At 31.7% G+C, this 26,771-nt stretch overlaps 1 protein-coding gene across 1 annotated transcript in view; it reads right to left on the reverse strand.

Moving 5' to 3' along the window:
* The window catches only part of LOC143058533 (neuromedin-K receptor-like), a 62,233-nt gene that overhangs the window by 16,227 nt on the left and 19,235 nt on the right, over positions 1 to 26,771 (reverse strand). The gene's annotated exons all lie outside the window — the stretch shown is intronic.

Raw genomic sequence — 26,771 nt, forward strand, 5'->3', positions numbered from 1 at the left:
TTAATAAAGGAATATGATTGCCAAATATGACAAAAAATATCTCGGAATGAGAGATGGTCTTGATTATAAAGTCATGTTCGCCTAGATTTATTACGAATAAACATTTAAAATTCAAAGCGACACGGTATTATAAAACAACTGACGTAACAACAAAATTGAATTGCGATAGTTTTTTAATCTTCCAAGGTTTTTACTTATCAGTTGATTAATCCAGAGACTTAATATCAATTTTAAATGGTTTAACAATAAAACCGCAGATATCAGTCATTTTGTAGGAATTGTTTCGTAAACTTCACATCATAGATTAGAAAGATATTTCAGATTCATTTCACGAACCAACGAAATACGTGTTTGAAATATTAACAGCTGGTTATTATCCACTGCCTGTGGCATTGCTATCATTAACGTTAAAATGAAACCCGTGAAGAAAGTTTTCTTAGATGCCTGTTGGACATCTTAATTCTTAATTACATTCAAAATAAATATGGAAAACATGAGGTTTTTTTAACAATGAAACCAGGGAAATCAGTCATTTTGTAGAAATTGTCTTGTAAACTGCTAGATATGGCTACCACTGACGTCAAAATAAAATTCGTTAAGTCAATTTTCTTTGCTGCCTGTTGGTTTCCAAAGCAATGTTTTCCCTACTTGAGGACATCTAAATTTTAAATAGCATCCATAAGTACAAAAAAAAGGAATATTTACAAATACAAGGAATGCATTCATAGAAATTATGTTACATGTGTGTTTTCTTACCGACACAAAAAAAAAACAGAAAAATCTTAACAATCGATTCCGGTGTTTACGCTTAAGTTGCCAACATCTACGTAATAAAGACTTCAGCAAAATCAGAGAAGTCTAAATGTAGTTGTCTTGCAGACAATCGGACATTTGAAAATGAAATACTTAAATTGGTTTATCGCTAATTTTGTAATTAACGGTTTAAGTTACATTTATTTTTCTTGAACATGTTGAGCATCCTGTATCGTTAAAGTCATATGAATCTTCAAATTTAAAAAAAAAATATGATGCAGAAATGAATAGTTTTCATTATTAAAGCTATGTACATACACTGTTTTTCTGAAGAAAATTCTGAAATTTGTCCACATTAAGAGGTGGTTTACATTTTTATGATTGCTTGCCTTCTGCAAGCAATTCGCCGACATATTTTCCGTATGCAAAGTGAATTAAGCGTGACCCCTCTCGTAAAAATCCGGTGATCGCAATACGCCTGGATCTGATTAATCATGTTATACACGTTCCCAATACCCATGCTTCTTTGCTGATTGTTTGCTATAAGGTGACAATCAGTAAAATACGACTTCAAAACACGACAATTAATTAACTGCCATATTTTCACATTATAACAAAGAGAAAAAATATTGACGATTTTACGATAAGTGTTCGTAAAGAAATTATAAAATCGTGCACAGAAGACTACGTCTATGAAATATGCATGCATTGGTTCAAGACTTTGATAAAAATTATTTTTTCACCAGTCACTCGTTTCATATGACTTTAACACGTAAGACGTTTCACATAAAAGAGTTTGCCTAAGATTCTTTTCGTTCATTCAATCTTTTTGTATCGGAATTATAAATCGTGACCAAAAACATTGAATTTGTGCTTTTGATTTTATTAAGATTTTTTTGAATATATTTTGTTTAAAAAAAAAGAACAATAAACCGTTATATCGCAAAGCATTTAAAAAAATGGATGTAAAACACTATCAGGGACTATGAAAAAAAAACGCATTTTATACAATAACTTTAATATTTCTACGCTTTGTTTTTTTTTTTAACACTCTAATTGATTCTTTATTGCACGTATTGCTGTTTAACAATTAAACTTGGTGAACAGCATTCCATCAAGTTTCCCTGTTAAATTACCACTGAATATCCAGGGATAATATTCAGTAAAATTAACTAATAAATTACATTTGTTTAATTAACACATTGAACTATAGTTGTTACAAATAGTCTTTGCTACTTCACAAAAAGTATTTTCAGATTTATTCATACAAAATATCTACACAATAAATATTTTACGGAAATTGATCACTCATCCGGAATGACTCTTTGGGTTCTTTTATTAACTTATCAGAAACGAATCGCGGTCAAGTGACCTCGCACGACTTACTCTAACATCAAACATGAACAACAAGCATACCACATATAGAAGCAAAGGTGACCAGATTTTCAAATTCTGACTCTACATTTTAAAGCTTTTTTATGGGCTTTGTTCATTGTTGAAAGCCGTACGTGAAATTAATTTCTGTGTTATTTTAGTCTCTTGTGGAGAGTTGTCTGGCAATTATACCACATCTTCTTGTTTATTTTATCCGTATACCTGGATGCTATTTAGTCAAAAATTATAAGTTTTGGGCTATCCGTCATAATTTCGTACGGGTGCACAAGAAGAGGTCTGAAGTTTAAATAATCTGTAGATAGCAGATAACCATAGATGGTTTCCAAATGTCATAGTTTCAATCCCTTCCTCAAATAACAATTAAATGCTGTCAATTTAGTTTTAACAGTACAGATTGAAGTGAACTGTCTAGAAATTTTGAATTGTTGGGAAAAGACTTTTTAACTGATTTATGTTGTAGCTGAAGAATCTTTTGGAGACGAAACACGCGTTTGTCGTTCAAAATTTTAGTGTAATGGTGAATTTATTGCCTCCGATAAAAAATAACAAAACATATTAAACAAAAGTAATTATATTCAGTCATCTTTCTTCAATTTACTTATCATTCTAAATATACAGCAATACATTACATGATTTCACGAATTTTAATATCGTTAGAATATGAACAAAGAGCAACGATATGTTGATATTGATGACCGTGATTTGATTTGATTCAAATTATGTTTCATTTTTCTGTGTCTTTTTACTGGAAGATATTTCTTTTCATCCTTCATGTATTCCTATGGCAGATATAAAAATCACGTCTCTTTATTTTCAAATTTTTACATCTTACTTATTTCCAGATTAAGGTATAGAAATATGAAATTTTAATTAAGAACAAATGTATCATTATGAGAACAGAGTCATGTAGATCATACGTCATTGCGACAACACTCCTCTACATAGCCTTCAACAAAAGACAGTTAGTATTAATATATATTCTACCTTTTTTCTGCAGCTTAATTATGGTGTACTGATCAAATAATACATAACTTAGATTCTTATATCATTTTGTAGATCAAATATTTGAAAGTAGGCTTTAAACTATTTTTAACAGCGTTTAATAATCTTTGAAAACACTTCTAGCACATGTTGTCTGTATACGGTAAAGTTATCGGTTCAATGCTCTTCTACTTTGTACTTGTTTTGGCTTTCGGACTTTTGCGTCTCTAGTTGTCTTGTGGTTGTTTTGAAATTGATGTACACTATAAATATTATCTATTCAGTTTCAAATAAAGGAATGAAATTATCAAATACTACAAATAAAAATCTGGAAAAGAGGAATAGTTTGATTGCTAGTATTAAGTTATGTTAGCCTAGATCTAAAATGCAGGAAAGGCAAAGCGACATAGTATAATACAACTACTTACACAACTGCGCAATTGGATTGCAATACCATTTTATCTTTAAAGATATTATCTTTATAAGTTGATTAATTAAGAACAAATGTATCATTATGAGAACAAACATCAGAGACTAAAAATTATTTAAAATGGTTTTAACAATAAAACCGCAGTTATCAGTCATTTTGTAAAAATTGTTTTGTAATCTTCACATCATAAATTAGAAAGATATGTCACATATGTTTTACGAATCATCAACATAATTGTTTGAAATACTAACATATAGTGATTATCCGGTTGCCAGTAGCATGGCTATCATTAACGTTAAAATGAAACCCGTGTGAGATAGTGTTCTTATTCATATTTCGCCTTCGGTCTCAAGTAATAAATTAGCTTAACTTCTCTATGAGGGGTGAAGCTTACATGTAATATCTCTGTTTAAAGAAACAAACTATAGCTGGCCAGTGACCTTGACCCTAGTATATAAGCACCTGTTCCACAATAACTTGTCATTATTTTTCTAGAGGGGTGAAGTGAACACTTCACTTGAATTCGTTTTAGTTAATTTATATTTATTTAAGATTTAGGGGAAAGTTACTAAAGTTACATTTAACTTGTGTACGATGTACGACAAGTTCTAATGTTATTTTGTTAATTAGAAATAATAATTCCTCAATTGTCTACGATGTATGACAAGTGTTGATGGAAATGAATTTAAATTTCTTGTCTACGATGTATGACAAGTGTCGATGGAAATTAATTAAAATTTTTTATTGTCTACGATGTATGACAATTTTATATATTCATTAAGTTTTTGCCTTAGTACGATGTACAGCACATTTGTTTCTTAATTCATACACCTGTTTGTTAAACAGGTAGATATTTAAAAGTATTTCTATTCACCTGAAGGTCGTGAGTACTCTTCAGAATTTACACGTGTTTTACCTGCACAGGTACACATTATTTTATTACAATGGCTGAATTTGATTATGCAAATGTATTGCTTTTGCAAGATGTATAGAATTATGTTTACACTTACAAGGGTGATGGCTATGATTTTCATCATCTCAGTTGTTTTAGAAATTAAAGATGATAAATTTAATAGGAAAACAAGAGGTATTTTGAATAAATCCTCTTCTTAAACAGTTATAAAACCTAGTAGTTTTATAAAAGATCATAATGGCATTGCAATTGGAAATAATTGACAAAGCAACAGAACGAGTCAAAAGTAAGTTTTTAAATCTAGTGCTACTTGTATAGCTTCAAAATCTCCTTGATTTGTGAATTTTTCTTAAGATAGTGCTGTTGAGATTTAAGATAGGCATGTACATTTGTATACATATTGATGCATTGACTCATTTTTATTAATGTAGTAAAGAACATGTATGAATCATGAGGTTTGAGACAGTTTCTCTGCCTTCAACTCAAGCAGAGTTTGTAGAGAAACCTGCTGCTTTATTCGAATTTTGCCATTAGAGGCTTACTTTAATGAAGATTTAGTTCTAATTTTGATCTGAACTACTGTAATGATACTGTTCATGTACCTCCTTTTGGAGTTTGTGCCATGGCTGATGATAGTCCAGCCAGAACTGAATTTTGATACGTCTTTTGTTCCTGCATTAAGGTTTTCAGAAGCCTTTAAGGCTTCTCTAAATGAGATTAATGGTCCATTATCTCATCCTGTTTGTTGAACAGTTTAATCATGATTTTGCTTGGAAAATCCCAAAATTGTTTAAAAAGGCAGAAAACTGTGTAAGTTTTCTTCTGGACTTTCTGTGACTGTTAATAATACTACCATGTCAGTAAATATCAAATCAGGAAAATATCAAGTTCATAGAGGAGTAATACTATCACCCTGAGAACTGTGAGAATCCTAGTGTGTCTAGGATAAATAACAAGATTGAAATGGCACTGCCTAGACAGGCCCACTATGTGGTTTCAAAGATGCAGGAAACCCAGAGATACTTTATTAAGGGGTTGATCATCACCCCTATTGTTGAGGATTTTATTGTAAAATTCTATTTGTTTGTTTGACCATGGGTTTCTATTTTAACGCATAGGAGATGCTCAGAAATATCTAGATGATAAAACTTATTTGTAATTCTGATGTGATAGTTGATTTATTACGTTTTTAGTTATGATTGCATGAAGCAAACTTGGTGATTATACAAAGATTCTTAAGCAAATTCTAGATTCCTTGGAAGAGGTTCCAGGTCTAGCAATTATTTTACTCCCAGCTGTTATGGGAAAGGCAATATCAGTCTTTTAACTGTGGAGGCTCTGTTGGTTAACAGGGCATATACTAGTAGGCAATTCCCTTCATTGAGAGGAAGAGGTTTCCCAAAGGGAACAGAGAATCTCAAAGAGGTCACATTTCTCAACCAGTTGCTATATACAGTAGATAACTTAAATATTATGATTTGGAAAATGTTACTAATGGTCTATTGAAATTAGATTTATTAAGAAATGGTTATAAAATTATTTTTAATGATGTACCACATATTTGAATAAAATACATTTCACCTTTCATAAGGATGAAATAATTTCAGAAGTCCAAAAATTGATAGCTAAGGGAGCTATTTAAGAGGTTGATCGATCATTGGAAAATCAGTTTATTTCCTATATTTTCTTAGTTCCTAAGAAAGATGGGTCTTCAAGGCCTGTTACCTATTTGAATAATTCAAACATACTTAGCTTGTGGCTAATCAGCATTTGGAGCAGGACCATTTATCTTTTGTTTAGATGTAATTCTTAGGGATGATTATCTATATATATATAGAGAGAGAACTAACATCTATAGATCTCACAGATGCATATTTAAGTATCATTTATGATTATATCACAATTGCCTGATTCATGTGGAAAGGACATTGATATGATATTTATGTTCTTTGTTTTGGATTGGCTTCTGCATCAAGAGTTTTTACTAAGGTTTTAAAACCTGTCTATGTATTTTTATGAAATAATGTCACTTGAAGTATATACATGCTATAGTTTATACATTGATGATTCTTTTATTATGGATCAGAATTTAGATGGTTGTATTGTGAATACAGAAGAAGTGGTGCAAATGCTTGATAAGCTGTGCTTCGGAATAAATTTTGAGAAGTTGGTACTCATTCCTTGGAAGCATATTGTTTTCCTTTGTCTCATTATTGATACTGAGCTATTTAAGTTTTTTCTGACGGATGTGAAATGGTAAAATTATCTCCCTTGGGAAATTCTTCTTAAATAGAATTGTGTAACTGTATTATAGATGATTTGCATCATATATTGGTCTTGTGGCACATGCTTTTAATGCAGTATCTGTGGGAATGTTGCAGAAACATGGCGAGAAATAATGTTGAAACACTATAGTTGTTACAGTGTTTATTATCATCAATCTATAGGTGAAATTTTTAACGATTTAAATCAGAAATTAAGAATTGATTTTTAGACCCATCCAAATAAGTTTTTGGATTGGACCAGATGCCTCATTAGAAGGATTTGGGATCCAAATTTGAAGAAAATTTTTTGATTTGGTAGATGGAGCTTCTTTAAGAACATGCGCTCATTTCATATAGATTTCTTAGAATTGTTGGCTATATTTTTCTTTTGGAGAGAAATTTTTAGTCACAGAGAGTTATACAATCAGAAAATACAATTTCAGTAGCATTTATTATGCAATAGGAGGTATAACCTCTTTGTCACTTTTAAAACATGCTTACTACAAATATTTCATTATTTGGGCTTGGTGTTCAAGAAAGAACATTTTTATCACAGCTCTTTATATTCCTGGTAAGAAATTTTGATGCTTATCATATGTCTAAAAAATTTACAGATTCAACAGGATGGCAATTGAAAGAAGATATATTTGTTTTGTTGTTATCACGTTTTCATTTTCAAATCTGTAGATAATTGATTCGTTGTCTTTTGACCAACAAGATGTTTGTACTTTTCATGGTCAGATTTAAGACCTTATATTTTCCCATCTTTTTCATTGTTGGGGATAATTATAAAGAAAATTATTAGTGATAAAGTTCAAAAGGCTCTTTTGATTATTCCTTTTGGTCTGCTCAGAGTTGTTTTCTTTGCTAAGACCAATTTTAGTTTATTTGACAGTTAAAAGTTCTGCTAAACATAAAAGTTAGTAACAATGTTACATACTGAAGAATGCCTTTCCGTCAGGAAGAGATTTGATTTAACTGTGTATTGTAAAAAGTATAAGTGACCAACACCTGAATGGTTGATTGTGCGGTAGGGTAAAAATGTGTGTATTTATTCAGAAATCACTTTAATATAAACAGGAGATTTCAGAATCATTTGTAAAATATATTTACACTTCATCTTGGAGATCATGCATCTATGATCAAGCATTATTAATATTTTTTTGAGAAATTTCATTATTTGGTGTGTTCAAAGAGAACCAATTCCTTATCACCATCTCAAAAGGATGTTATTGATTATTAAAATTTTTTGTAAAACACAAGCTTTTCATATTCAGCATGTTTAATGTGAATTTTACTTGTTTTATGTTGAAACAGACTTGATCCTTTAAGAAGTAGCTAGATGTTACTAAATTTGTTTGTTTACTACATGCATATGTGAAAGGTTGTTTAAGCCTGAATCTGCAATTGAAGAGTTCGATACTCTTTCACTATGGAGATGAATTTAGTGCTATCTTTTTAAGTTCTTTATATTCATTAGAGGATTTTACATTGAAGACTGTCTTTTATACTTGTGTCTTTATTTGCCTTGACTACAACTGCCAAAGTACAATCTTTATCAGCTGTAGATTTACATTCTATGTTTTTCATTCAGAGACATGGCACTTTATTTTTTCATATACATGAGTTTTTGAAAAATACTAGATCTGTTAGTTAGTCTACCTAATGAGGTGATCAAGGGTTTTGATAAACCAAAACTTTGTGTTGTTAAGACAATGTTTTATCATGTTTTGTGTACAAAATATGTGAGAGAATTCATCTAAGTCTTTTTGTAAAGTTTAGATAGTTAGAGAGAGTTCTAATTTTAGCCGAGGTTTTAAGGTTTACTCATTTAGAGGAACCTCTTCATAAGTGCATTTAGCTTCAGGATGTTCTATTAAAGACATTATGGCAACAGCTTAGTCTGGACATATGGTAAAACTTTTTATAAGTTCTATAAAAGGGAAAGTGAATAATATCAGTACTAAAACACTTTTCTTCAGTGTAGTTACTGGATGATCTTGTGATTTCTATGCTTTATTAAATGTTGGCATTTATATAAAAATTGTTTTTAGTTTGTGTCTACACTTTAAACAAGCTAATTTATTACTTGAGACCGAAGGCGAAATATGAATAAGAATGTTCCTTCATCCAAGCATATCTTGGATGTGCAGGATGAAGGTCATTCTTAGAATATGAGCCTGAGGCTCGAAAGTAATTAATTCCCACCCTAGGGATTATCAGTCAGACCCACCCTTTTTCCAATGGGTTTTATATTTGGTCGACACAAACTTGCTTTAAATTATGACAAGTTATTGTGGAACAGGTGCTTATATACTAGGGTCAAGGTCACTGGCCAGCTATAGTTTGTTTCTTTAAACAGAGATATTACATGTAAGCTTCACCCCTCATAGAGAAGTTAAGCTAATTAATTACTTTCGAGCCTCAGGCTCATATTCTAAGAATGACCTTCATCCTGCACATCCAAGATATGCTTGGATGAAGGAACATTCTACGATGCCTGTTAGACATCTGAATTTTTAATTACATTCATGAAAAAAGGTCGAAAACATAAAAATTGGAAAAAGGGTTTTATAATATTAAGATTTGAAATAAACATAAAAGAAGGTTTCAAAATAAATCGTATTTATTGATTTTTGGGTTTATGCTAGGAGAGAACAAGTTGTACCAAAACATTGTTTAAGTTGAAATGATATTCAGCTTTCTGCATTAGCTTTGGGATAATGACAAATTTTTGATACATTTGCTTGTTTAAATCATACATGTTTTAAAAGACAAAGGCTGCAAGATAAAAAATATCGGCGTTGTTTGGTCAGTATCGCATGTGGAGCAGGATGTGCTTAACTTTCAAGAGCACCAGATATAACCGCCTAATAGTTGTGGGAGTCATGTTGCCTAGTCATTAGATTTCTATATTGTGTTTTATATTCTGTTGTTCGTCTATTGGTCGTCTTTTATTTTTTAGCCATGGCGTTATCAGTTTTTTTCAAGGTTATGTCTTTTTGGCATAGTTCACCTTTCTTTTGCATTATGATACTTAGTTCTTAATTATTAAGGCATAGTGTACATGTACTTGATGTTGAAAAAGTTTTACCTGCTTTTAATGTAGGGTCATTAATCATCATTTGTTTAAATATGAAACGGATTTTGCTTGCCGAGAAATTTGACCTTAATGTACCTTAATTATTTTGTATATTGTTTTGAACATAAATCAAATAGTTGGTTCACATTTGGGTAGTTTTTCAATTTGTCATGTTATGGATTTATAGCTTGTAATACAGTATGTTCGTTTGATTATTGTTCAAATCTGAACGTTGACCTATAGTTGGCAACAACCACAGAATGTATTTTGATCTGCACGTCACTGATGAGTTCTATGTAGACGAAACGTGCGTCTAGCGTATCAAATTATAAACCTGATACCTTTGATAATTAATTAGTCTCTTACAAATAATGAGAATCTCAATAAAGCCGTCTACAACGACACTCCGTTAATACGTTTTAAAAAATAAGTTCGTTTATCGCTGGTTAAGTATCTACCGTTTCATGTTTATACATTTAGTTTTCTTTGAACATCATGAAACATAAAAAAAATATAAGACGGCGTTCATAATAAAATCCGCCTTATATTACATTATTCTATCTCATTCTTTTGTATCTGCTGTAAATTCTGAGAAGGCAAATCGTGACCAAGCATTGAATTCGTGCTATTGATTTTATTAAGATCCCTTTGAACCTATTGTTTTAAAAAAAAAATACAGTAGACTGTTATATTACAAAGCGTTTTAAACAATACATGTAGGATGTTAGGAGTAAATGAGACACGAACGAATCTTGATAGACAATACATTTACTAATAAATAGATGCTTAAGAAATTGGGGCACTGTATTATTTTATTTTTGATTGTGTTGTTTCATGTTTGGTTTTCAATGTTGTATTTGTATACTGATTTCTGTCTCATGGTTTTTTTTTTCATTTTGGTCATGGTGGGTTTTAGCTTGTTTTTCATATTGATCAAACTATTGGTGTTGTCTTTTGAATGGTTTTACACTTGTGATGTGTGGGGCCCTTTAAAGCTTGATTTTCTGTTCATTGTTAGCCAAGGCTCCGTGTTGAAAACTGTACTTTTGATGTTGATGAATGTGATTAACCAGGGGTATGTCAAAGAACGTCTCGTCCTTTTTCTAAAAACAAATTTGATCGGAAGGTACCAAGACCTTGTTGATAAATATTCCGTATCGACTTCACAAAACATACATGACGGTCTTGATGTACAGATTCTGCATACTGACGTTGTTTATCATCTTAAAAAAGTGTTATATTGTTCTTTCATTTGTCTTTGTTCTTCTGAGGTGAAGTATTTATTATTGTGAGCGTTCAACTCTCCCTTTATACAGGACAGTCGTGTTTCATAAGAACAAATTACAAAACAAAATGTACAAAGGCTTGTTTTACTGTTTCCTATGGGAACATGTCTTAAAAGGGAAATAAACAGTATTATAGTACCAATACAAATGAAACAAAACTACATATTAAACCATATATAAGTACTGAACGTTTGTGATTATATTATCAAGACATATTAAATTTTGTAAAATTATCAAAACAAAAATCTATTTTTTGTAAGCAAAACGCATATCTGGTGTAAACCATTATAACCCTGGTATTTTAATTAACATTATTTAAAATTGAGAATGGAAATGGGGAATGTGCCAAAGAGACAACAACCCGACCATAGAGCAGACAACAGCAGAAGGTCACCAACAGGTCTTCAATGCAACGAAAAATTCTCGCACCCTGAGGCGTCCTTCAGCTGGCCCCTAAACAAATATATACTGGTTAAGTGATAATAAACACCATACTAAACTCCAAATTGTACACAAGAAACTAAAAGTTAAAATAATACAAGACTAACAAAGGCCAGAGGCTCCTGACTCCTGACTAGAATTTAAAAAATTGTATGCATACAAAATATAGGCAGCCGATATACAAATATCTTTCCTCGATTTAGAAGACAAATCTGACGAATCACACGAGCTTCAGAAGAAGCAACGCTCGGTGAATGAACATGAGTACGCGTCTCGTTCCGAGCATGCATTTACTGATATGCGAATTCAACCAGCCAAAAAGTCTTATAACGGTAATATGGCACAATTGGTTAGTTAAACAGATTACTACTATAATATCTACATATCTATGGCCATTATATGTTTGCACCTATCCTAAGTCAGAAATCTGATGTACAGTAGTTGTCGTTTGTTTATGTAGTTCATACAGTTCATACGTGTTTTTCGTTTCTCGTTTTTATATAGGTTAGACCGTTAGTTTTCCCGTTTAAATGGTTTTACATATGATTTTTGGGACCCTTTATAGCTTGTTGTTCGGTGTTAGCCAAGGTTCCGTGTTGAAAACCGTACCTTGACCTAAAATGGTTTACTTTTATAAATTGTTATTTTGATGAAGAGTTGTATCATTGGCACTCATACCACATCTTCCTATATCTAACACTGTCATATCGTTTTGGTTATCCAATTTGGGATGATAACTTTAAAAGTTAAAAGTTGCGTTTAAGCCGTACTTCCCTATAATTATGTTTTGAGTTAAGTAGCACATCGAGTGGACATGCAGATCGTAATGTATCATGTGTTAACACTATCATCTTTAAAAAAAATAGATCTTATATCACATCAATTATCATATATCAAAGAAAGAAATATTTTCGTTAAAAAACCACAGTTATTTAAAATAAAAAAAAATGCAGATGTCCTTTAACATGTTTCAATGGTTTAAGGGACTGACACCATTTTATATTTTAAAATTTTAATGGCATAATTAACCGTCATGTCATTTTGTGACGGTGTTTTGTGATGACATATCATAATAAAATACTAACTTTATCTTTTTTACATCCACTTTTATTTGAAGTCTGGTGGATATTTATTTTCGTTGGCAATCACATCGTATCTCCTTATTTTTATATAAATAAAGTAGTAATATGTGTTTTGAAAAGTTCACAAAAATTTAACAATCGAAAGAATAAAAAAAATACATTGTACTGTTTAGAATAAAAAAATGCCATGCAAGTCAGAAGCCTGTGAATCAGTGGTTGTCATTTGGTGATGCGCTACATGTTTTTTCTCCGTAGTTTGTATATAAATTAAACCGATATTTGTCATTTGAATTGTATTTATTTGTCATTTCGGGTCATTTTATAGCTGACTATGCGGTTTAGGCTTTGCACATTGTTAAGATCGTTCGGTGACTTATAGATATTAATTTCTGTTTTATTTGGTCTCATGTGAAAAGCTTCCTTATGAACAATGTTATCACAGCTCCATTTGTATACATAAGTATATGGAAAATGTCAATTTGAAGTGTTTCAACATTTTGTCGGTGCTATCGTCATACACAATGAAAAGGTTTTCGACAAATTTGTAATGCCATTTAGAGATATTCGATTATTTGCACGATGATTAAACAGTTCATTGTAACATAATTTTATTTTTCAAAGCAAAGATAAGTCAACGTACAAACACACATGGTGATATGTGAACCTGGTCAGTTTACCCAATAAACTCTAGTCAATATAGCCAATTTGAACGTATAGTATCATTTTATTTAATTTCCAACTAATTGACTTTCCCTTTTGTCCATGTCAAATTCGTCTATGGAAATAACATTTTTTTTTTTAATTTACACACTGTTACCTATGTTATTATCAAATGTGTTTATTGATCACACAGCATCTATAAAATAATCTGAACACATTGAAAATCATTCTTTAAAGTGAGATCATTTAATCTTCTTTGTATATTTCAAGCAACTTTGATGACCAATCACCATCCAACCGTTACTTCTTGAAATTTAATAGAATCATATGCAAAATGACACATAATATTATCACAGGTACAAAGCTTATAATCAAATACGTTAGACGTGCGTTTCGTTTTTATAACATCTTAATTCAATCATTCATATCACAAACAGTGCACGCAATGTGATCAGATATAATAGATTTTACATGAACTCTTTACTGTCTTTCAATTGCTTTAGGTTTTAGATAATTCATTGTCATTTTATATAATAACGTGGTGGAAGTTGCGTTTAATTTGAATATTTATCACGGTAATTCCTAATAAGTAAAACAGTATTGCCGTGCTTATTGTACATGTTATAAGTTTTTTGAAACCTTTAAACACTTGAAATCAAAGACATAAAGAATATTGAACTTGATGACATAACATTTTTTTAGTGAAAAAAGTAGCAGTTTTATTTTGTAGATAACACATTGTATAGTTGTCCATATACTGACATTTTGTGAGACTGTCATACAAGTGAAAGGTGCAAGTAAGTATCTTTAAAACCAGGTTTAATCCAACCTTTTCTATAAAAGAAAATGTCTGTACCAAGTGAAGATCATGACAGTTGTTATCCACTTGTTTGATGTGTTTAAGCTTTTCATTTTTGCCGTTTGATTACGGACTTTATGTACAGAGTTTTTATCACAGCTCAGTATTTTTATATAAACTTCCTTGAAACTACGATTGTGAAATCACGAAGTCAGACTTATTTTCAAAATTTGTTCCAACCATTAGCACACATGACTGATGGTAATGCAGAAGGGATTGATAACGCTTCTAGAGCACTAAATATCACACTCGGTTATTTTCAAGGCTTTGAGCTCATCAAGGTAAAAACAACATGGCAATCAATTTTCACATTTGCAACTCTATTCGAATCCATGATGAATCATAGAAAAAGTGGATAGGAGTAATGAGTTCCTTTTTTAAACCAAATATGAGTGCACTTTGTAACGTTTCTATAAACAGTTGCTGACCAAAAAGATTTGTTTTCTTTTCTTCAATACTTTCAACTAAAAATCTCACATTTTGTTAATCGGACAGAAAGTCCGACAGACTGCTATGCATAATCATAAATAAGTCCCAACAAAGGTACAAGGTATTTAGAAAAGGAAATCAAATTTCACATAAAGTTACCATGGCGAAGCTATGAAAAATGTGTATAGTTTGTAAACTTCCGTGGAAGTCCTTGTTTTACATCGACTGCTATGTATATATTAGATCTGAAAAGTATGTTGGCAGACAAAATACAACCTTCTATTTTTTGGTAAGAATATGTCTATAGTAATGAAAAAGTAAAAACTGAACTCCGAGGACAACTCTTAATGAAAAGGTAAAACTGAACTCCGAGGACAATTCAAAACGGAAAGTCCCTAATCAAATGGCAAAGTCAAAGGATAAAACATATCAAAGAAATGGACAACAACTGTCCTAGTTCTGACTTGATACAGGCATCTTCAAATGTAAAAAATGGTGGATTGAACCTAGTTTAATAGCGCTCAACCACTGACTTTTATGGCAGTCGCATAAAACTCCATTATTTTTACAACGATTCGTGAACAAAACAGATATAATCGATGAAATAGTTAAAATATGGTTACAGCAGTCATCACTGTGTTGCAATCTCAAGACAAACAAACCTATACAAAAACACAAAAAGCATCTGTCAAATTCAAAAAACACATTCCTTGTTTCGCGTGATGGGTTCAGAAAATGCAAATGTCCCAAAAAAGAATTTTTTTGTCGTTCAATGTTTATTCAAAACAATTATAATTCCACATGGAGACTGGTAGTTTACAAGGTTATACAATCAAAAGTTATGTTAGAATTAATTACAGAGACAGATAAAGCATTTCTTAAATTATAGTAGTTATTGCCAACGCATTATGTTTCCTCAAAGTACAAATGATGAACAACTGCTTAAACTCATCAGTTGTCTATGTTTTCATGAAATTCACGAGTCTTATGACCTTGTGACGTTATATTATTAAAATACTTAAACATTAATTTATATATATTGTCTTCAATCATTTCAAATGTGTACAGATATGAAATACTTTCTCAAATACTTACTTAATAAAACACTGAAATATTAAAACTGAAGCTTAATGCCCCCTCTCATAAAAAAAATGAAAATAGACAATGATGAAACTTTACATGCAATACTGATAAAAACAAGCAGTGGTTTCACTTCCTGATCATTATAGTTCTTTTATTTAAATGTTATACAAAAACAGATTGATGTTTCACGTGATTACACCTTAGAACAAAAAACCGAAAAATTGAACAAAAAAACGAAAAATTGAACAAAAAAACGAAAAATTGAACAAATAAACAATTCAATGTTTCAAAATCTAATGCATTCTGGGTATTATTTTCAAAACCGCACACCAAAACTTTTTGATTGGTTTAAAACGTTCTAAACAATGATTTTGGTATACGAACAATGAGATTACTCATAGTACTTTATATTCAGGAAAGGCGAATTACAGGTTTGAAACCTGGTAGAGAAAAATCGATGATAGCCAACGTAGACGAAGTTAATTAAGAAGTTACAAAATTGTAATTGTTTTTGAAATGATTGGTTTAAAATCACTTGCAAAGTTAAAATCAAATTAGTTCAATTTCGTTAGAGATAGAGAAGGTTTGATATATTTCATTTATCAAAGTGGGCAATGAATTTTATGTTTGAGGTATACATTTAAGAAGATACAGTTTTGCTCATGTGCCACATAAAAAAATACGTCCATCGGTGTGTATTTTCCAAATTAACATCAATAATGTTGTTTGTACTAAAAAATGTATCAACTATTGAGGCTGAACACACTTTCTAAACCGTCACAATAGGATAATTTCAAAAACTGATTTTTTACAAATTCCGCCGTCTTGAATATGAATCTACGACATAATTCATAAAAGTGACACTTTATTTTGCATATCCCTGTTTATCGTACGAAGGGTAAATAAAGGACGCTGTGATTGATTGACTGCCGTCACGTGACACCCCTCTTCCTATTGATTCAATTAATTGCATAGGGGAATCATGTCTTCGCGTCTTCTGATATTGTTATTGTACTTGTCGTGTCGCTTTGCAGGAAATATAAAAAAGAAGATGTGGGAGAATTACCAATGAGACAATTATTCACAAGAGCCCAAAATGACACAGAAGTTAAGTCCCTTTTGATTTGCTACAACCTCTTGCAAAGCCATGAAGACTTAAAGTTTATGAAGCAGGTATTTTGTTGTTTTCCAAGTCTCAGCTCAATTTAAGAGTATGGTTTGTACGTTTGAATTGAACAAGTGTATTTTGGTCGTGATATTTCGTTATTTCCAGATTGACCCCATCATGTTAAATGCAGTTCTGGCTTTGCCAATTCTGATCTTTACATCTTTATCTGAGCCGCCAAGATTATCCACTACGCTTCCAATGTATGTAAAGGATTCCACTTATTCGAATGCTTGGGTGTTTACCATCAGACTTGCTTGGGACTTTGTGTCTGACTTTAACACTTTGGTCTTGTTATGATTGACGGAAAGGCCTGTTTCTGTTGCTCTCTTTTTAACCTGCTCTAGTTTGTCCTGCATTCGTTGGTGGTTGTGGGATAGCAATGCAATGTCATAGGCAAAGTCTAGGTCATCCAGCTGAATGAACATGGTCCATTGGATGCCATTTCGTCTGCCATCTGTGGCTTGCTTCATGATCCAATCAACTGCCAGGAGGAATATCATAGGTGAAAGGAGACAACCTTGTCTTACCCCTGTTGTTATAGCAAAGGCCTCCGTTAATTGACCTTTATGTATAACCTTACTGTGCATTCCTGTATAGGTGTCTTCTATGTGTATTATGTAAACTTCAAGTTATCATTAACAACTGCCTCAGGTGCATCCTTAACATCAGATGGCCTGAGAAATTATCAAACAAAGATCTTTGCGAAAAGACCAACCAATCCCCAGTTGATGAAGAGTTAAAAAAAGAGAAAATGGCGATTGATAGAACACACACTGAGGTAGCCAAAAACTAACATTACAATGCAAGCCAATGAGTGGAATCCACAAGGAAAGCGTAACGGGGGCAGACCAAGATACACCTGGAGAAGGAATTTTGCAGCCGAGATGGAGAAAGAAGGGTACAAGTGGCACGATCTGGAGAGGCTAGCAAAGAACAGAACAAGGTAGAGAAATATCGTTAGTTGCCTATGCTCTAACAAGGGGCAACAGGATTAAGCAAGTAAGCAAGCTTGCAAAGCCATAGAAGGTCAGTAAGATACATAAGGGTGAGGCCGTAGTTATCATTTTCAATAAAAATAAAGAAAATACCAAATACATATCAGACGGTAGTAGTTTTGTATCACATAAATCAAAATGTGAGTGTTATGGCGTATGCTATCATATTTACAATCTATGTCCGTCTTTCTGAGTTGCAGGGTTAATATCTTACAACTGTAATACATAATCAGGATTGTTTCACTGTCACTTGTGTTGCGCTCGGCGTTTTTAATTCATAAAGTAATCCTAAATACAGGAATACAGGAAAACAAATGACAGATAATTTTTCTACAACACCATATCTAAGATTTTAGATTTATTATTTTGAAAACAAAGTGATGTTTATCATACATCAATGCGACAGCACTCCCTAACATAACAAAAGCCCATAGTCTTGAAAAGAAGACAGTATTTGTAAGTATTAATATATATAATAATCCTATTTCTTTAGTTTTATCAGGGTGTCGGAAGCAGTAATGAATGAGATGATCAAACACTTCAAAGTAGACTCTAAAATAGGATTTAAATCGTAAAAAAATGCTTATTATTAGTTTGGAATATATTTTCTGTAACTATGTAAATAAACTCATCATAGATACCAGGACTAAATTTTGTATATACGCCAAACGGGCGTTTCGTCTACGAAAGACTCATCAGCGACGCTCGAATCCAAAAAAGTTAAAAAGGCCAAATAAAGTACGAAGTTGAAGAGCATTGAGGACCAAAATTCCTAAAAGTTTTGACAAATATAGCTTACTTAAGGTAATCTATGCCTGAGGTAGAAAAGCCTTAGCATTTCAAAAATTCAAAATTTTGTAAACAGGTAATTTATAAATATAACCATATCAATGACAATTCATGTCAGCACAAAAAAGTGCTGACTATTTGGCTTGTGATACCCTAGGGTAAATAAATCTCCAACAGCAGTGGAATCGACCCACTGGTTGTAAATAAACTCATTATAGATACGAGGACTAAATTGTGTATATACGCCAGACACGCGTTTCGTCTACACAAGACTCATCAGTGACGCACGAATCCAAAAAATTAAAAAGGTCAAATAAAGTACGAAGTTGAAAAGCATTGAGGACCAAAATTCGTTAAAGTTTTACCAAATACAAATTTGTAAGCAGAACCAAACACAATGAAAGTCCCAACTATGTACTGGCTTCCGAAGCTACACAAAAAACCTTACAAATATAGATTTATTTCATCTTCCAGCCATTGTTCAACTACTAAATTGTCTGTTTTACTTACTAGTACACTTGGTACAATAAAAAACCTGATAATAAATTGTTCAAATAAGGCCTTTGAAAATAGTGGAATTAATTACTTTTGGAGTGTCAAAAACTCGTTGGAAGTACTTGATAAATTGCATGCATATATTGGTGATTTTGAATCTGTTCAAAGTTTTGATTTTTCTACCCTATATACCACTTTGCCTCATATTCTTATTAAGAAAAAATTCACATCCCTAATTAACTGGGCATTTAAAAAGTCGGAATGCGAGTACATATGTTCAAACTCTTTTAGATCATTTTTTAGTAGTAATAAACAAAAGAACTATGTCAATTGGACATGCTTTGATACTATTTATGCACTTGAATTTTTACTTGATAACATTTTTGTTCGCTTTGGAGATTCCGTATATCGTCAAGTTATTGGAATTCCAATGGGGACTAACTGTGCACCACTTATTGCGGACCTGTTTTTGTATTGTTATGAGTTACAATTTATGACTAAAATTAGCAAAGACCCATCAAAACAACATTTGATACAAAAATTTAACAATACTTTTAGATATTTGGATGATATATTGGCTCTAAATAATGACGACTTCAGTATGTATACTAAAGAAATTTATCCTGTAGAACTTACTTTAAATAAAGCTAATGATAACAATGACCACTGCCCTTTCCTCGATCTTGATATCTATATCATAAACGGGAAGCTTAATACAAAAATTTATGATAAAAGAGATGATTTTTCATTTCCTATTGTTAATTATCCATTTTTAGATGGTGACGTTCCCTTGTCACCATCTTATGGTGTTTATATATCTCAACTTGTACGATTCGCTCGTGTATGTAACAATGTATTAGATTTTAGCGAGAGAAATTTATGTATTACTGAAAAATTATTACACCAGGGTTTTCGATATCACAAACTGGTCAAAACATTTACTAAATTTTATCACCGGTATAAGGAAATAATTCGTAAATATAACTCAACATGCAGACATCTTATACGTTCAGGTATTTCACATCCAAAATTTTATGGAAATATTCTTTATAAAGCACAAAAATGTCAGTATTCTCCTCAGAAACTTACAAAACCTTTAAATAGACTTATTAAAAGGGGATATAGTTACGATACTGTTGTCAGGTCATTAAAGATTGCATATTTTGGCTTTAACATTGATTCACTGATAGGGTCTTTGCATCGGAACTAAACACATTTATTTCTAAAAAAACAGTTGTTGGCATGACACGGGTTATGTTCTTCTCATATATTTTATGATAGTATGATACTAAACCCCTAACGGGAGGGATTGTACCTGATATTCATATGATGAAGACATAATCTTTCAATCAGTTTAATTGAGGTCTGGAGCTGGCATGTCAGTTAACTGCTAGTAGTCTGTTGTTATTCATGTATTATTGTCATTTTATTTCTTTTCTTTTGTTACATCTTTTGACATCAGACTCGGACTTCTCTTGAACTGAATTTTAATGTGCGTATTGTTATTGTTTTACTTTTCTACATTGGCTAGAGGTATAGGGGGAGGGTTGAGATCTCATAAACATGTTTAACCCCGCCGCAATTTTGCGCCTGTCCCAAGTCAGGAGCCTCTGGCCTTTGTTAGTCTTGTATGATTTTAAATTTTAGTTTCTTGTGTATAATTCGGAGTTTAGTATGACGTCCATTATCACTGTACTATTATGCATATTTTAGGGGCCAGCTGAAGGACACCTACGGGTGCGGGAATTCTCGCTACATTGAAGACCCATTGGTTGCCTTCGGCTGTTGTTTGCTCTATGGTCGGGTGGTTGTCGCTTTGACATATTCACCATTTCCTTTCTCAATTCTATTGTAGTTAATGAGAAATAAAATGCATTCATTTAATTCATTCATTCACAATTGTCATGTAATAAGGTATGCAAAATATATTGACAGTTATTATTTTGGTGGATTCAAAACTTTTATTTATACCTGTATTGAACTTTTAGATTGGTGGAATTTATTTTGGCGATTTCGTTCTATCCGAAAATAAGCGTACATTTACACATCGCAAAATAAACCGCTATACGGTATTACTAATTGTATAAAAAGATGTAGTATGAGTAGCAATAAATGCAAATGACGTTGATGTCAGTAAATATAGATGCTTGTGCGGCCTTCGAACTGACATGTAAAAAAATGAAACGTATTCAAAATAAAAAAAAACAGTGAACCATTTCATAACCACAAAAAACGAATAACACGTATAATATAACATGCATAATGATATGGTGTAACCAACGACCACCACTGGAATCGATTCTCCTTATTGTTGGAGAGGCGAGTGTAGTCTTTTGACTTGTTCTATAAAATTTGATGTCTGGTTCATCTATCATGCTTTATTAAAGAATTGCAATTGCCAAATATCACAATTAAAGATCTCAGAATGAGAGATGGTCTTGATTATAAAATCTTGTTCGCCTAGATATAAACATGATTAAATTCAAAGCAACACAGTATATTACAAGTACTGACGTAACATCACTATTGAATTGCAATATAATGTTATCTTACAAGGTTTTATCCTTATCAGTTGATTAATCCAGAGAATTTATATCAATATAAAATGGTTGTACCAATAAAACCCCTTTCATAGGACAAATGTGTTTCATCAGAACAAACTGCAAAAAAAATATGTACAAAGGTTTGTTTTACTGTTTCCTTTGGAAATATTTGTTAAAAAGAAAATAAGTAGTATAGGAACAATACAAATAAAACCACACTACATAATGACCACAAATAAGAACTGAGCGTTTGCAACAATATACTATCAAGACGATATTTCGAATATAAAACTGTCAAAACAAAAATCAAAATGAGTTTTCATTAACATTATTTAGAGTTTAAAATTAACTTAATAACCGATATTCAAATCTCTTTCCTCGATTTAGAAGACAAATTGAAAGAATCATTTGCGAATCCCATTAGCTTGAGAAGACGTAAAGCTGGGTGCATCGACAGAGTACGCGTCCTGTTCCAAACATGCATTTACCGATATGCAAATTCACCCATCCAATATGTCTCAAACGATAATAGTGCATAATTGGGTAAAATACATATTAGATATTTGAATTTATTAGCAAGCGAAATCGAGGGAATTGTGCAAATGATGATACAAGCATGAAAATTACCACAAAGCATCATTCTTATATACTTTTTAAGAATAACTGCTGGCCACTAAAAAAAATTTTTTTTTTCAAGATGGCCACGGCCATTTTCTAAAATGGCTGTTTTCTTCAGTTTAAAAATACTGATTTTTCTGGAAAACTTTTCTTTGAACTTCTTTTAGTAAAAACCTATTATCAGGTTTTGCGGCTGCCTTCCTTACATCATATGTTTGACATATCCAGTATTTGCGCATGCGCGAAAATGTTACAAAATTCTTTCAAAAACATTTGAACTATTTACTATATATTTATTGTTTTTGGATTTCTAACGATATTATGAATTGGTTTAATAACATTTTTCAAGGTTATGATACACATACATTTGACACTTTTGCGCATGTGGAAACTATTTATAGGCATCAATAGCGATGTGTATGCACTACCAGGCATTCAATGGATAAGCCGAAAATGTGTTGAATCCCGAAAAAAACATCAATTGTAACTGCAGACCAGCCACTTTTGGAAATGCCTAAGAAGATTCACTGGGAATGGCCTGATTTTTACGGAAAAGATAATTATTTCGTCATATTTGGTGAATTGCACATTGAAATGACTTGTTATAAAACTCAGGGTAATATATTGCGTGATAAGGGATGGACATGTTGTCTTACTGAAGCCAATATTGCAACACCTAGAACGGCAGATTTATTTTTATGTATGTTCAAATGTACATAGGACTAGACAGGCGCATCAGACATGCATGTATTTTGGTTGGACTGTTAATTTCGGATTACAAAAGGTTAACTCAGATTATAAATCAAGAACTTCTTCTGATTTTGGTATAATGCTCATTTCATGAGTGAGATTTCGTCCTTTATAAACTGGCCATATAAAGCATGATAGCGTATTGTTTTAGGTCTTGATCGTGTCTGCAAGATATGACTTCCTTTCCCGAACATTACCCACAGGTGGCAAACATGTTGTTAATGAGTAAACACTGGTATATCGTTTTTGTCAACCGATGTGGGATGGTAACTTAAAAACTGATGAAGTTGTGATGTAAGCCGTTCTTCCCTACAACTATTTGTGACCAGTTTAGATATTAGTAGCACATCGAATGAACATGCACATTGTAAAAGAACCCCATCAAAAATTGAGGGTGATCTCAGGTGCTCCGGAAGGGTAAACAGATCCTGCTCCACATATTTAAGATGTTTTAAGGGAGTTTTGTGATAACAAAACATAGTAAAATACAAACTATAAAAATATAATTTTCACACCACTTTTATTTGAACTATGGTGGATAGTTGTTTTCCTTGTGATGTGTGAGGCCTGTTTAGTGGCATAATATTGAATTTACAACTAATTGACTTTTCCTTTTGTATTCTATTCGTTTGAAAAATCATCTTTAAAAGTTAAATCATATTACCTCCTTTGTATATTTCAAGCCGCCTTGATAACTTATCACTGTTCGACTAGCTACTTTTTTCAAATTTAATAGAATAATATGCAAAAATGACGCACAACATCTTAATTTAATCTTTAAAAAAAAACAATGTACGCACGTTATGTGATCAGATATATTGGTTTTATTTAATGAAGTCGATGCGCTATTTCCATTGCTTAAGGTTTTAGATAATTCCTTGTTAGTTTATAAAATAAATGAGAAGGAAGTTGCATTTAATTTAAATAAGTATCACGGTAATTCCTAATTAGTAAAATAGTATAGAAGTGCCCATTGTACATGTTATAAGGTTTTGAAACCTTACAAGTACTTGACTTCAAAGACATAAGGAATAGTGCACTCTGTGAAATCTTAAAAGATGTTAAAAAAGGAGCAGTTTTATTTTGACGATAATACTTTGCACTTGAAACCGTACAAGCACTTGAATCCAAAGACATAATGAATAGTGTACTCAACGACATAAAAAAACTATTTATAAATGTTGAAAAAAGGAGTAGTTTTATTTGAAGATAATGCATTAGGCTTAGACTACTCAAAACGTAGATTGAACTGTCGAAAATCGAATTTACAAAGCGACAAAAGTAAAAGTATTTTGCATAACTAAAACAACTTTTACGTAAACTAAGCTTCAAATCTATTCCAGAAATCTCCTTTGTGATTCTAAAAATCTAAAACAATAAAAAATTTAAATTGTTTAGAAGTTAAAATGACGTAGTCGTTACACAATAAGATGTCGTTATCATGTAGGAAATATCATAGTCCCTGTGACGCTTTTATTTTCTTAACAAAGTTTTTAGATTTAACATCTTCAATTCATTAAACAATCTTCTTAACCTGAGTTTTTACGTAGCTTTCTTTTCGTTTTAAATCTAAATATATTTTTTTAATTAATCTGTTAAAAAAGTTGTGGGATATAAAAGGGACTTTCAAAAAAGTAGTACGGATAGCACATATTGAGAATCTTTTCTGGATTATTATATAGTCTTTGTATGTATGCTTAAGTCACCATTGTTTGTGTTTAACCCTTCGAAAGTTTTATTGACACGAATTTTGGTTTATTGACCGTTATAGATACAGGGGTTGGGGGTGATCCCAGACATTCCAACAGTGTGTTGTTGTGCTAAGGTAAATAATTAAGCACAAAATTGTATTCTTGTCATTCATATTAGCTTATGTGCTTTCTTGTGTATCCTTGTTTTACATCAACATTTTCTGTATATGTAAGATTTGAAAAGTATGTTGGCAGACAATAAACAACCTTATATTTTTAATAAGAATATATCAATAGTAATACTAAAGCTTTTCTTGAATTATTAAGTTGTTTCTTGCCAACGCATTATGTTTCCTCAAAGTAAAAATGATGAAAAACTGCTCAAACTCCTCAGTTTTCTATGTTTTCAGGAAAATGACGAATGTTAATGCCTTGTGACGTCAAAGCACTATAATCCTAAGAAATTCATTTATACATATTTGGTATTTACACATTTTCAAATAATGTGCACAAATATGAAATACTCTCAAATACTTAATGTTATTTAGCTAAAACTGAACCCTGATGCCCCTATAATAAAAAAATCAAAATAGACAATAATGGAACTTAACATGTAATCCTGATTCAAACAAGCAGTGGTTTGACTTCACGATCATTATAGTTCTTTCGTTTTAACGTTTTAAAAAACATGATTGATGTCTCTCGTGATTGCAATTAAGAACAAAAAAAAAAAACAAAAACAAAACAAAGCATTGCAGGTTTTATACCTAGAAGAAAAAGGTTATAGCCAACGTACACGAAGTTGATGAAGAAGTTTAAAAAAAAAAAGAGAAATGTAATTGTTTTTCAACTGACTGGTTTAAAATCAGTTGTAAAGTTAAAATTAAATTAGTTTAATTTCGTTAGAGGTTGAGGTTGAGGTTTTTTGAAAGTGGGCGATGAATGTTGAATGTTGTATTTGTGGTATACATTTTAGAAGATACAGTTTGCGGACGTGTGTACTTTCACCATTAACATCAATAATGTTTTGTGTACTATAATATGTAGTTTTGACACTTTATCTTACATATCCCTTTCAATCGTACTCAAATAAAAGACGATATGATTGGTTCTTTCAATTGATTCAACGGATCACCTGGGAGAATCTTGTCTTTGTTTCTTTTGTTACTGTTATTATTGTGTCGCCTTGCATGTAATATAAAAAAAGATGTTGCATAACTTCTAACGAGACAACTCTCCACAAGAGCCCAAATGACACAGAAAGTGAGTCTTTTGCGATTCGCTACAATCTCTCGCAAAATTCATAGCGCGTCAGTAAGATACATAACTAAATAAAGACAATACCAAGTACATCAGTCGACGTAAGTTCAGGATTACAACACACAAATTGTGAGTTTTATTGGGTGTACAAGTTTATATGCAACCCGTTTACGTCCTTAATCAATTGCAGGGATTTCATATCATAATACTGCACTGCATTATCTTGATGATTTAACTGTCACTTATGTTGCGCTATCTTTGTCTTCCTAAACATGCTAAAGTTATCCTAAATACAGGAATAATACTTGCAGATAACTTTTTCTAGAACACCACAAGTGACGTAGACAGATTAACTTTATGACTGTTCTATGTAATGTTTGATAATTGAGAGGACAGTAACTATATAATCATACAAGTAAAAGATAATCTTTTTTGACATATCAAAAGGAAAATAAGAACAGAAGAGACGTTGAGCGTTATCATTTCAATATATGAGTGTTATGTCGCGTGCAATCTTACAAAACATTTAAAATTGCAAGGATCTTACATAATAAAACTTGTCTACATTACCATGGTACAATAACATAGAAATGTCATTTCTGCTGTGATTCTTATTTGTTTCCTAATGTGATTTAACATACAAGAAAAAAAAAGTCGCAGATAAAATGTTCTTGAACACCATAAGTGACTAGGTACAACTAAAACAAAATGAATGTATTACTATACAGTTATTGACTTTTGATGAGGATGATACAATGGTTTAACAACCCAAGAGATATGATATTCACAGAGACCAATCTTATA

Source organism: Mytilus galloprovincialis, chromosome 14 (assembly GCF_965363235.1).
Source record: "Mytilus galloprovincialis chromosome 14, xbMytGall1.hap1.1, whole genome shotgun sequence".
In the NCBI taxonomy this organism is placed as follows: Eukaryota; Metazoa; Mollusca; class Bivalvia; order Mytilida; family Mytilidae; genus Mytilus; species Mytilus galloprovincialis.